Raw genomic sequence first — 14,471 nt, 5'->3', positions numbered from 1 at the left:
TTTTAGCTCCGGCAGGGACGGCGCAGGCGCTCTATGGCGAACTCCCGCGGACAGGCACAGGCGCAGGTGCAGGCGCTGAGCGGCGTGCCTTACTGGTAGGTGAGAAACACTAACCTCTCTGTGGGCATATAGCAGCAAAAAACACGGAGAAAAGGTTGAGGCGCACTGAGGCACGGGACAATCAGGTGCAGAGTGGATACCTGAGGAATTAACATTTTGTATGGGAAGGCACTGGACACTGAACTGCCTTGCAGGAATTTTTCCCTTAATTGAGGAAACCAAAGGTACCACTGTCTCTTCACTGGGGGAAGCGGAGTGGGAAAAAACAAACAAAAAAACCACCAACAGGCAATAAAACCAAACGCGTAAAAGTCACAAATTAAGTTGCGAAAAAAGAGCCCGAAAAGGGGTTCGTTCATTGACTGGTTGAGTGATCTCTAGGAAATGCTTGGAGACAATGCATTTAAAACTTGGGACACAAATGTCAGGACCTGGGGGCTGTAACAGTTTTATTGTGTCTAGTGGGGAAGGAAATTTGTCTTCAACAGTTTGTGAGACATTAGCTTCTTGGAGGTGGGTATACAAGGGTCTCTCTCTACCTCACATTTAAAGCGCGGCTTTGTGAGAATTAAAAATCATACTTTCCTCAGCCAGAGCAGGACCAGCAGAGAGTGGCCGCACCGCAGCCCGCTCCACCCACCTCTTCTCTCTAAGGCCTCCTGCAATTAAAAAAAAAAAAAAAAGTCCACAGCCAAGTTTTGCGGCCCCGCCCCACACTGCCACCAGTCTTACAGTAATCTTTCTTAACCACTCAGACTTCATTTCTAGAATCCTTTTCATATTTCTGCCCCTCTTCTATGAAAAATAATTATTTGTAAATACAAAATGTGAAAAATATCCCTCTGTCTTGATTCCTTTGTTGCTACTGAACCTCACTCTTCCCCCACACTTCAATATAAGTTGTGATTGTCGTTTAACCTATGATTAATTAATCAGGACGTTAGGCTGTTAGTATGTAGATGCTTAGTTTAATCTTGCTAATATTTGCTGCCATTTAGAATACTATCTTTAGGGGCGCCTGGGTGGCACAGTGGTTAAGCGTCTGCCTTCGGCTCAGGGCGTGATCCCGGCGTTATGGGATCGAGCCCCCTGGGTGGCACAGTGGTTAAGCGTCTGCCTTCGGCTCAGGGCGTGATCCTGCTTGTGTCCCCTCTCTCACTGGCTGTCTCTATCTCTGTCAAATAAATAAATAAAATCTTTAAAAAAAAAAAAAGAATACTATCTTTACTAGGTCTTTCTCTTCTGTCAAAATAGTGTTAAGCCCAATCTATTTATTTATTTAGTTTTTGTTTTTTTCTTATTAGTGGACATAGGCCAAAATTGTTTTTTTTTTCCCATAATACATACACAGGAAAATGATACTAAAACATCCTAAAATACAGAGGAACATTATGTACTGTAAACAAAGGAGAAAGTATGTTTTCCTTGTACAAAACATGGTCAGAGCCTGAGATATTTATTAAAGCTCTGGTTATCAGATAGTAAAAGAAACATGAAACTGGAAACTGTTGCCTTTAAAATATGCAGCTAAAATGAACATAAGATGAAATGACCCAAGGTATTATCTAGACCTGATGCAGAGGTCATTATTGGATAAAAATATCACTATCTCTGCCACTGAGAAAATACCACTCTCTTCTACGTGGTTGCTCAGAAGTTAAAAGTATAGGCAAACCATTAAACTCAGTGCACTAGAGAATTTTGCATAACAGGCATGGTAGTCCCAAATGAGCTGTTGGCATAACTCACAATTTGATTTAAAAAAATGTTTAATATAAACTAGAGTTATTCTAACACAAAACTTTTAATAAGCACTTTATTTTGGAATAAATTTAAGTTTACAGAGAAGTTCCAAAGATAGCCCAAAGAATTATCATGTACCCTTTAGTCAGCTTGTCCTAATATTAACATACAACTATTTGTCAAAACTAGGGAATTTATGTTGGTACAAAACTGTAAACTAGGGACTTTATTTGATCTCATTACTTTTGAACTACAACCTTTTTCTATTCCAGGATATAATCTTGGATACCACATTACATTTAATCTGATAAATATTTTAGTGTAGTTATTAAGTATAAAATGGACAAATATATAATTGACAAATCTAACATTTTATGATTTTGTACTGTGTAATTTTGTCAGCATACTAAAATGAAAATTGTCTAAATTGATTATCTCCTTTGTGGATGATCTGAATTGATCTTCTGTCTTCTCACCTTTTATTAATTAGATTCCTGCGTTTTGTCTATCATGCTTTTGGTTCTGCTGTCCAAGAGAAGTCAATGTAACTAAGTTAAAGTGTCTGTATTGAAACTGTCATCAATTTTACACCACTCACTTGGGTATTCACTAACTTCCTTGGAATGCCCACCCCTTTTCCTCTACACGAAAAACTAATTTCCCAGGACCCATAAATGAACTACTAATATGGCCTTTTCTCCTGCAGCAGGCCTCTTTAGTTCCCTCTTTCTTTCTCTCATACCAAAACTTAGCCAGCCTATAGCTTATTTCCTGAGGACACTTCCAAGGACTATCCAGACATTCCGACAAATTAATTGTGTCAAGATGTTTCTAGGTGGAATTGGCATAAAGTTACTCCTGGTAAAAATAATTGCCTACTAAATGGCTTCTGGTTACTTCATTGAAGAGAAATAACTCTACTGCTGGAATTTATAGGTACCATGGCAAGTCAGTGGAAGGGATTTTTGGTGGATGGGCAGGTCTTTCAGATCTGCTTAAGGCAGATGCTTCCTGTGATATCAACCATAGGCCTAAACCATGATGAACTTGGAACTAGGTGGGAAAGGAAGTTAAACATGGAAATAAATAAGCCTGTTTCTTTTTATGAGATAATATCTGTACTCAAATTTGCAGGAAATTTCATCTACAATACATAAGTGAAAGTATGGTGCTATATAATACTACAGTACTATAAAAAACATGTTTATTATTTTATATTATTCTTCTCATTTCTCTCTATTAATATAGTTACTCAGGAGGTAAATAGTTTACCTCAAAATTTGCTAGGACATTAACTTTCTGATACTTTTCAGCATCTAAAGGTCTTTTTTTTGTATCTACTGTTTTTGTTATGAATATTATAGGTTAGCAAGAAGTAATCATTAGGTTGGATTTACTAGTATTTACTAACAAAACGTTTTCTCTCTCTGCATTTCCTCTTCTAGAACCACCCCAGTGACAAAATGTTGAAATAATAGTTTTTTAGTATTCTTAAGCATCATTTTCTGCATCTGCACCCCACACATCTCTATTTGTGAAATGAACAAAAGGCCCTAACTTCTGCTAAAAGAATTTCTACTAAAACAGATCCTTCAGTGGGGGAATATGTGGAAAGAGGAAGGTTTCTTGGTGTCCTCAGTATAACAGAAGGTGGGAGCTTACAATTCTTTTCTAAGATTCATTCTAACCTTAATTATTTTGTTGATTCTATAATGCATTGTTATCAGGCTTCACTAGTATTCATATACAGAGAAAATAATGTAACCCAAAGGTCTTCTTCACTGTAACCTTTATCCATATGATCTCCAGAGGTGTTTTTTTTTCCTCTTAAACTTATGCATTTGATCAAATCACTGTATTCAAGATCCCCTTATGGTCTCAGAATGACTGCCGTAGTTCCAGCCATCATATCCATGTTCCAGGTGGGAACATTTACAAAGCTGCTTTCTTGGAAGTTTCATTCCTATGTCTCAATCTTGAAGTGATTTTTTTTTTTTAAATAAGCTGGCTACATTGTCATCTCCAACTGTTGAGATATCTACATCTTATACTTTTTAATATTTCCTAACAGGGTCCATCTGGCTCAGGCCTTGGACTCAATATATACTCCCTGAATATTTGTTAACTTTTTATTCTTAAGAAAGACACTGGCTAGATTGCTAACTCCTATGACATATGAATCACCTAAAGTGGGGCCAGAGTTATTCTCACTCGTTAGCCTTATAATCTCCAAAAATAATGTAAATTCTTTTAGTTTCATGCCATTAAAAATATTGTTACTCTGAAAATTATTATTAATTGGGATCTTACACTCTGTGATTAAATCAAGTTCTCCTAGATAATAAAGGTAAATAGATTGAACAAATTAGGGCCATATACCCGCTAAACTTTATCTCTCTAGATTAAAATGTAGCATTGTCAAAGTGAGGGCCTCAGGCCATATAATGATTGCCCTGAAACAAAACCTGTGTGAAGAAAAAGAGTAGATTTATTGCCTTTCTTCCTAGGGATTTATGGTTTGTTCATTCCTTCATTCATATGACAATTACTGAGTTCCTAATTTATCCCACATACTCAGATATGGGCTGAGACACTGCTATAGTTACTGGAATAACTAATTAAGAATAAGTAAGCAGAGTAGTTGTGTTAATGAAAGCAAGAAATAAATTCTATTATTTCTGATACCTGAACTCATAGTGAGTGGAGAAACTTATTCCTGTTGAACATGGTTTTGCTTTGCTCTTCATGCACCCTGTTTTTAATTTGAAGAATGTCATCAAAAGGTTATTTTCTTAGAAATATTTATAGAAATCCTAAGAATTGGTTGAATCATGTTTTTAAGACCCCCATTGTCAACCACTTGTACTAGAGGGACAAAAGTATTTTAAGGGGCTTCTACTATACTGTGAGTCATTGACTGCTCTCTTTTTAATACTTTCTTGTGATCATCTACAGGTATAAGAATGGCAGTGGAATTATCAGAAGGACCTTTGATAATGCTGCTTCCTGCCTGTTCAAAACAAGAGTGCTCATACAGCAGGAAATTCAGTAATGTATTCAGGATTCTCATTTACCTAACCCATTTTCTTTGCTGCTTGTTACTGATACTTCATAAAGCAATATCCACCCACAGTAAAATAGAATTCTTAGATAATTTGAATAATAATTCCAGATAAGGAAATGAATGGTTATATTAACATATTCATGTATTCTTTTTAAGTCTTTATTACTACCTCATCATAAATTAATCATCTAGAATATTCTCTCCTAGAAGGAGGTATTGTAAGAACTTGTAAGTCAGTGTCCTATTATTGCTGAAACCCAAGTTTGGTCACCTGTCACTTGAAAGGCCACTACTCAAGAGATGAGTTTTGATTGGAAAGGAATATGAATTTTATTCAGGAGGCCAGCCACATGGTGAGAAGGTGGACTCTTGTCCAAAGGCCAACTCTGAGGTTTCTGCCTGGCCCAGAGATTTTTAAATGGTTTTAATTAGTTAAAGGAGTACAGCAGTCTGTGACATTCAGACTCAATGATGCCAGCTACAGAGTTATCTTGGTAATCAGAAATTGTGCAAGAAGTCCTGGTTCCTTGGTACCAGGGAGTGGTTTTGCAAGAGTCCTCTGTTCTTTCTGCAAAGGAGGGTAAGCTCTATAGATGTGCAGAGGTCAGTAAAGTCATTGTGTGGCCTTAAAAAGAAAAACATTTTGCTAAAAGATTGCTGGGCTAATCACAAAGCCATGGCGGGTTCAAACAGACTTGCTGGCTTCTGTGGCCTGGAAAAGTTTTGGTCCCTTATTGCCCAAAGCCAGTGGTCTGCACATCTCAAAGAAGGCAAATTAGTTCCGCTACAGATCAAGGGCTTTAAGTAGGCAGGCAAGGAGTGTGTTAACTTGAAGCAAGCTAACCCTTAAGACCAGCTGGAGTGCTGTCACACTATGCTTCTGTGTTAGACTATCACACCACACGTGGTAAGCCACAGCTTTAGAATGGAAAAGCATTCGTGTACATTGCACCCATTATGTAGCCTGCATAGGACACATGGCAGAGGTTATACTCTGAGAAGGTGGAGAACACATAACTGACTAGAGGACATGGTTGTGTGAACAGAAGTGTAGTTTATTAAGAACTTATTTTGTTCAAGAGTTGTAGAGAACATAAAGAATGTAAAGTGTTTTGAATCTTTCCTAGGGGCCATATACACTTAAAAGAGTTAATTTTTAAAAATTGGATTTGTAATAATTCTGGTTGGACTTTAAATTCATTTATTCATTCAGTCTAACTCTTCCAACAGCACTAAATTTCTCATTTAGTTACTGTAGAGCTCCCAGAAATTTTGGTATTCATTTCTGGTATCTATTTCCCTATCTCCCTTTGACTCTTCAACCTACTAGAGCTTTATTTCTGTTGTTAGTATTTCATTAAATTACACTCATTAGGTCCTTTTCCAAGTACATGTTTTATTTGATCTGGAAATGACTATTAGCAATTACAGTTATGGGATATTCTCCCATTTTTGTTGACCAAACTGAATGCTAACAGACAGAAGAGAAAAAAAATGAAGCTACCAAAAGCTAATATGGAACTTCTGATTTTATGTAATGCTTTTATATAATTATTAATAAGAAAAAGTAGGCTCAAACCCCAGTATGTAACAAAACTAAGTGGAAAAAAAACTCCACAAAGTTTGGCAATTATAAATTGTCTCCCCTGACCTACCAGAATGCTAAGAAAGTTTCTGTGAGTCAAAATGAGGTGGCAATAATTGAACAATGGAAAGGATAAGTCTATATCTAGGGCAAGTAAAGAATAAGTTGTTTACTCAGGAGCCTTATAGGATGGAATTGGTATAAGGCTTATGTGTGAGTGATTTTTTTAAATTACTTTTACAGTGAACAAGCCTTAAGCGTAAGACCTAATAAAACACATTTTTTTGCTTTCCATTATCTCTTTAAATCTTCCCAATGGTGGGAGTTTTCCCCCCACTATTGAATTAGAATTCCAAGGTTTTCTTTTCTTTTCTTTTTAAAGATGTATTTATTTGAGAGAGAGAGAGAGAGAGCAAGCACAAGCCAGGGGAGGGACAGAGGGAGAGAGAGAGGGGAAGCAGACTCCCACTAAGCAGGGAACCCTATGCAGGGCTTGATATCAAAACCCTGAGATCATGACCTGAGCTAAAACTAAGAGTCAAAGGCTTAACCAACTGAGCCACCCAGACGCCCTCTGCCCCAAGGTTTTCTATTCACTTTTAGATAATAACCATTCCTTAAAAACATTTTAAGGCCCCAAAAAGTCTGGATTCGGAAAATAAGAGTGTTGGTTCTTGTATAATAACTGCATTTAACTGAAAGTTACATCTTTTCCCCCTTCTTTCAGGTTGTGCTGATTTTAGGTGCCATTTTGCTAACCTTGACTTCAGGCCATTCTAGATTTGGAGCATGAGAAGCAGGAAGAAAAAGATGATAAGAGTATTTTTACTTGAACTTGACTTTGGTGGGCTAGATTTGAGTTCCTGGGATTGGCAGATATTTAGGGCTAACTCTTTCATGGATGCTTTTGTGGGTACTTGAAAGAGTCCCACCATTGGGGTCTCTCACCTCTGGTTCCCTAAAAGATAAATCTGTGTTTGAATGCTGCCTTGATCTTTCCACCCTTGCTACCTCGAGACATGGGATTCACTTAGATCCTATCCTAATAGATGGACCCCTTGATCCCTTTCAGTAGCTCTATTGAACTGAATCCAAGGTGAGCTCTTCTTCATATATGACCCACCTCCAGCTATAGGAAACCCTCAGGTAGACTCTAGCTGGGCAAATTTGAGAGTGCAGGCCAATCTCCAAACAATAGAAACTCTTCTTCTTTAGCACGACAGCAATTGGTAAGCTGGTCTCTTGACTTCTTGATTTCTCTGGGCAGGAATCAGACTAGTCATTAAGTCTCAGCACTGCAGGTATAAGACAGTGTGCTTTCTCAGTAGGCTTCTTGGAGGCCCCTGTATATCCAAATGAAAGTGCAGAGAGGGAACAGGCATCCCCTATTCCCTACCCTTTGGGGATGGAGGACTTGAGAGGTCCAAGAGTTTTGTTATCATTTCCCTTAAAATCTGAATTTGTTCACTGTACTGTGCACCTAAAACTAATATGACACTGAATGTTAATTATACTGGAATTAAAAATAATAACAAAAAATCTGAATTTGGGTCTGGCACCTTACTTTAGTATGAAGCTTCAACTTCATCTTGATGTGTCAGCTATAACTTGTCAATGTCCCAAGATATTCCTTTTTTGGGAAATATGAAATTTGGGGCTAGAATTGAATTTGACTAAAACATGAATACATTATTTTAGATTCTTCTCTGCATGAACTTCTGTCATTTCTCAATTCATTAATAATTTAGCTATGGGGAACTGAAGACTGTGTTAATATGAATTTTTCCTCTTTATAACTTTTCTGTTATAATAACTGCTATTTATTTGGGTATGGTATTTCCCACCTCTTTTATCATTTTTCCCCTTCTGAAATGTAAAAGAATTAATAATCCTTCAAATAAACCTCTATGGGCTGATCTTGGACTGTAAGAACTGTTCTCTCATATGCCATTAATTTCAAATTTGGACTTCTCTTTGCCTACTGTGTAAATTGTCTCTCCAACAGTTAGAAGTGATTGCATCTCTTCATTAAGGAAATCATCTTTCATATGAAAAGTCATCTTAGATAAAAATGTTAATATTGTCATTTGTTTTGTCACATAAGACTTCTGACAGAAAATTCTCTCATAGATGAAAGGTACTTTATTTTTTTATCAAAGAAAAATGATGTCTTATGACTGATAAATATATTTTTAAAGATTTTATTTATTTATTTATTTATTTATTTATTTATTTATTTGAGAGAGGAAGAGTGTGAGGGTGAGGCAGACACCCCAGTGAGCAGAGAGCCCGATGTGGGCCTCAATCCGAGGACCCCGAGATCACGATCTGAGCCAAAGGCAGATGCTTAAACGACTGAGCCACCCAGTCACTCAAACACATTTTTTAAAATTTATTTATTTTTGAGAGAGAGGGAGAGAACACGCATGCACACACGTGTGAGCACATGAGCAGGGGGAGGGGCAGAGGGAGAAACCGACTTCCTGCTGAGCAGGGAGCCTGATGTGGGACTTGATCTCAGGACCCTGAGATTATAATGTGAGTTGAAGGCAGAGCTTAAACGACTGAGCCACCCAGGCTCCCCAAACACATTTTGTTAAAAGAAGATGAGATCTGTCATGTATGGAAATTATGGCTCAAAGGGGAAAGAAAACAAGTACATCAATTTCATATTACTTCCTCTAAGATATTAAAGTGTTGCAACAAGAAAGCAAAGATTACTATTTATAAAACATTACTGTGAAGTTAGATATAAAAGGCAATAGCTATAGCAGAATTAGAGAGGACATAAAATAGAATAATCTTGACCCATTTTATTTACATAGGCACATAGGATTTATGACTGAGTCAAAGCTATGATCCACCCAGGCCAACATTTTTCTAACAACAGTAGCCCAAGTTTATAAAAACTCTTTTGCAAGTGCTAGTCATAATGTCTGAGAATCTCAGATGAAATTGTAGGGTGGTTGGAACCAGAAGGTTGAGTTCATTGAATTATTTTGTTCCATTACATTTTGTAAGTCTTTAATACATCCAGCCTCACTTCATGTCTTTTTAATTAAGGCCATGATTTTGGGTTGAGGTGAATCACTGTCTTTTTTCTCATGGTATTTTGGTGAACAGCCTGACTGGTAATTTCATACTGTGTCAATTCAGCTGTAACTATGGTTTCTAGAATTTCTTTCCTGTTAGTAGTTTCAGTTTAGAGTTGGCCGTTAGAGAAATTTGCATGAGATTTGGAAGGGAGAAACAGCAGCCATTATGCTCAGAAGGTCAATTGAGGGCCTCAGGCAGCATTGCTCATTACATGCTTGTGTACTTGCACATGCATGAGCCTGTGTGTGTGTGTGTGTGTCTGAGTGTGGTTACTGATGTTCTTGCTCACCTTGTTCACACGGGTTAGCACCCAGGCCCACAGCTTCTCTAGCTCCCATAAGATCTCCTCCTTTAGCTTTTCTGTTTCCTGGGCCTGTAGCATGTATAGCAAGATGATCAAAGGCAGCAACTTTTTCTGCAGGTCCAAGGCCTGCTTCCTTGAGGTTTGACATAATGAGTGACCAGCATAGGTTCCAGTTTGTGCATGTGGAAGAAAAACATGTTTTTGCTTTCCCCTACTGTCTGTCCAGCTTCTCTTCCTGACCTCTAACCTGCTGATTTACAATGACTTCAGGCCCCTCACCAGACACAAAGGCAACAGCCTTCCACAGAGTTTTTCACACCTTTTGTGGTCCATTGTAAGTGATTTTTCTCTAATCCTCCAACTATTCACATTCAGATCTTTCTTTCCACAGCCTCTCTCACAATTGTGTTATTTCTTTCTTCTTCTTCTTTTTTTTTTTAAAAGATTTTATTTATCTATTTGACAGAGAGAGAGTGAGCACAAGCAGGGGGAGCAGCAGGCAGAGGGAGAGGGAGAAGCAGGCTTCCCGCTGATCAGGGAGCCCAATACAGGGCTTGATTCCAGTACCCTGAGATCATGACCTGAGCTGAAGGCTTAACCAACTGAGCAACCCAGGTGCCCCAATTATGTTAATTCTAATGCCTATAATAAGTCCCTTATTCCATACTATTCATAGTGTTCTGTTTTCCTGATTTAACCCTAACTAATGTAATGCCTATTTACAGAAAGGATTACAAGAGATATTCTTAGTTATACCTCAGTGGAAGAGCTCAAAAAACCTGAGGTAAAAATGTCCCTTGGACATGGCAAAGAAGATGTCTATTTAAGGGGAGACCAGGAAGGCCACAGCATAGCCTATACCAAGGAATGCCAAAGGATCTTGAATATAACAAGGAAATTAAAAAGGAATTCAGAAGTATTCTTGGATCTACCCTGTATATATATTCTCAATGAAGTAAAATTAAAAAGACCAACTCTCAAAATGTGTCCTTTTCTTTACCAATATTTTAAATTCTCTAATAACAACTTTATCTTTCTTCTCTGCTTTCACAAAATTGTAAACACAAAGGAAAGGAAAAAGAAAAAGAAAAGCCAGAAGGCAAGATATCTTTGATTTGATTAACTTTGATTTCCAAAGTTAACTTTTCACATTTTTTTAAGAGTGTAACAAAACTTTTGCATATTCCTACTTAAAGTCCATGTGAACGTACCCACAAAATTTTCATTCCATTTAAGGGCATTCAAGGATCTTTCTGCAAAGCCCAACCATGTAAATATAGGGGGTTTTTGTACCCCCTTCCCACCACTTCTGTAACATCATCTTTATTCAGTCAACCCATCTTGATTATTAGCATCATCATTCACATAACTGACAAATCCAAAAAACCTCAGTCAATCTTGTTTCCACTCTTCCTGGCTTCTTATATTCAATCCATCAGTGAATCTGTTTGACCAAACTTCCTAAATATTTCCCAATTTCAGTAACCTCTCACCACCTTCACTCTTACCCTTATTTACCTTCTTGGACTATAGTAAAAGCCTCCTAATTGATAACCCTGCTTCTACCCTTGACCAACCCTTTGGTCCATGCTCCACAAAGCTCTATGGGAGCCTTTGAAAATGTAAATCAGATCATTTTCTTTTGTAGCTTAAAATTCACCAGTATCTGCCAATTGCAATGAGAGTAAAATTCAAAGTTTTGAGGTCCCGCATAACTTGGCCCCTAACAATTTGTTTATGATACTCTCTTGAACACACTCAACATGTACCCAAATTAAGGCCATTTTGCTAGCTGTTTCCTCTGTTTGGCATGTTTTAACACAGCCAGCTCTTCTTATCTTCTTGGCCAACTCTTATCATTTTAATCCCAGCATAAAATGTCATCTTTTCAGAGATTATCTTCTGTAATCACCATATCCAAGATAGCACCCACCTTTCAGCACTTTCTGTTTTATTATCTTTATAACACTTTTTGCAACAATCCCTTTTATTTATATTTGAAACAATCCCTTTTATTTATATATTTGTTTACTTTGTTGTCTGTCTTCCTCCTCTAGGGCCTTGTCTACTTGTTTACCACTGCAACTCTAAAACCTAGCTCAGCATCTGACAAGAAGTGCTCATCAAATACTTGTGGAATGAAGAGTGTGGTGATTTTCCTTTATTAAAAATTATCAAATGTATTGATATTGTCACAGTTATATTCCTAGTTTTTGTAACATATACTTATAGAAACCTATACATATTTACTGTGAAGAGTTATATTGCCTGTCTAGATTGTAATGTGAATCTGGATTGTTTAGAATCACAGTGATTAGAAAAGAAAATAATCTAATTCTCTTTTCCAACTGCTCTCTCAGTGTCTCTTACACCAGCATTCATTCTTTCTGTAATTGTCCCCTTCAGGAAGCTGGTCCATCATTATGGTAAACCTCTAAACCCCTGAACCCAAAACTATCCTTTGGCTTTTCTACCCTTAAATTCACCATGGTGTTGCCTGGCCCATAGTAATTCCTAATTAGCCATGCTTTATTTTTTACTGGTTGTGTTCTTGATGATGTCCAATCCACTTTAGGTCTTTTAAATGGTAACTCTGCCAAACAACTAGATGTAGGGGGTTGAATGTGCTATGTTACTCAGGGATTCTAGCTAAAAATTAACATAAGATATGGGTTTTAAAACATATTTCCTCTAATCTAAAAAGGACTAAGCATCAAGTTGTTCTCTATCTCCACCCAGCAGAGTTTAGAGGAACTCAATAGTTGTAGTCTATAAAACAGTTCCAGAAAGCTTCTGTGTATCTATTATTTCAGAATTCACAAGTGGATCTAGATCCCAATCACCCCTAACAAAATCTGCCTCATCTAATAGGGAAACTCCAAAATACAGTGCATTCTTCTTATTAGCATAATAGAGATAAAATTATTAATTGTATGGGGTAGTCCTAATTACTGATTTGTGAACATTCGTGGTCTCTCTCTTCTTGAACATACACCTACACATAAGAGAAAGATTTTTTTTTTTTTTGGTCCCTTGGGGCTATCATTTGGTCTCCTAAATTCAAGTGTGGGTCTAAACAGATACACAAGGTAAAACAAATGAAACCAGAAAAGCTATGTGAAGCTACATAATAAAAAGCTACAGAAGAAAGAAAGAGAGAAGGTGGGAAGAAAGGCATATGAGGAAGCTGTCAGGGGGTTTTGGGGGGCAGGGAGCTCAGAGGGGAGAAGAATTAGAGTATCTGGGAATAGCTACTGTGTTAGAGAATATTAAGAGGAATGATGATGGGCTAAGAAGGTTGTTTATTGAGATGTGTTGTTTATTAAGAAAGCACTCCCTCCCTTTGGCATTTCCTGTCAGAAGACCTGCAGTACTGGCCACTGAATGTGTATCTTGTCTGGGTCGGCCGGAGTGCCAGATGACCCAGTCTAACCCGAATAAAGGTTGTATTCATGTTATGTTAGTTTGCCTTTTGACTTTGTAGAGGAGTTCTTCTTTAAGCCGGGCATCTTTTTCTGTTCTGGATCTTGTTCTTTAGTACTTTGCATTCTTCTTCCTTCTCTCTCTGGCTCCTGGTGTACAGCCTTCTCTTGCTTCTGTACTGTGGACCTATGCAGAGTGTGCACAAAGGGAATTGTAACCCTCAGAGTACAGAAGCTTCACATCCTAGAGTACTGGTTGATGCTCTCTATTTTCAACTCTTAGAATTCTAAAGAGATTTAGCAGCAAAGTGTGACTCCTAAAGATTATTTTATTCTTGTACAGTATTTGTACTTTCTTAGACACTTTGCCAGATAATCCCATCTACTTCTTATCATGTCTCTTGTTTTTAGTTAAAATAATTATGTTTCAACTACATTTCATAAATGAGCCCTTTACTGCCCAGAATTCTATACCCATCATGTTGGTAGATAATCCAAATTTCTGATTTTCCTTAAATATGGGCATACATTTACTTGTTTCATACTGAACCTAGCACTGAGTTGAATTTTCCAGTAGAAATGAAATTTCATAATTGTGATAAATGTGGAGATGTAGCACCAGGAGCCCTTCAAGGAACAACATGTTGCCTCACCTGCTGACAATGATGTCCACAAATGGCCTGTGGCTGTAGGCTTCTTCAAGGATTGTCTCAGCTGCAAAAGCCATTTTGCCCAAATGGTATCCATCCAGGCATGTTCTTCTAGTGACTAACAGAGGAGAGGATAAAAAGGCTGACCAATTTTACTCAACATGGTTAACTCTGATGGGCCTGATTTCAGCTTCAGCACTTCCCATGGAGTTCACTGAGAACTTCATTGGAAATGCATTACAGCCCAGCTTCTCCCTTTGCTCAATCCTGTTTCCTTTCCCATCAGCCTACAGGTGTTGATCCTAAAAGCACTCCCTAACAAACATCCTGCCCCCAAAATGCTGTCACAGAACCTGCTTCCTGGAGAAGCCAACCTGTGACAGTAATTCTTTTTTTTTTTAAGATTTATTTTTATTTTTAAGTAATCTCTACATCCAATGTGGGGCTCGAACTTACATGTGACAGTTATTCTTAAAGCTCAAAGAACATTCTCCTCATCGGGGAGAAATGTAAAGCCTAAATTTTTCTTCAAAACCTAGAAATCATC

General features: G+C 37.6%; 1 long non-coding RNA gene across 5 annotated transcripts in view; it reads left to right on the top strand.

Moving 5' to 3' along the window:
* The first annotated feature begins 21 nt into the window (after positions 1 to 21).
* LOC105238063 overlaps positions 22 to 14,471 on the top strand; it is a 45,105-nt gene continuing 30,655 nt past the window's right edge. For 2 of the 5 annotated variants that reach the window (XR_004627485.1, XR_004627484.1), the window contains exons 1-3: positions 22 to 95; positions 3,249 to 3,453; positions 4,759 to 4,851. This is a non-coding gene — a long non-coding RNA (uncharacterized LOC105238063). Of the gene's footprint in view, positions 96 to 3,248; positions 3,454 to 4,758; positions 4,857 to 7,179; positions 8,584 to 11,909; positions 14,264 to 14,471 lie in introns of those variants that run through there. The other 3 variants (XR_002142900.2, XR_002142899.2, XR_004627489.1) reach the window with 3 other exon arrangements.

This window comes from Ailuropoda melanoleuca, chromosome 1 (assembly GCF_002007445.2).
Source record: "Ailuropoda melanoleuca isolate Jingjing chromosome 1, ASM200744v2, whole genome shotgun sequence".
Lineage (NCBI taxonomy): Eukaryota > Metazoa > Chordata > Mammalia > Carnivora > Ursidae > Ailuropoda > Ailuropoda melanoleuca.
This window is presented reverse-complemented; position numbering and strand designations above follow the sequence as displayed.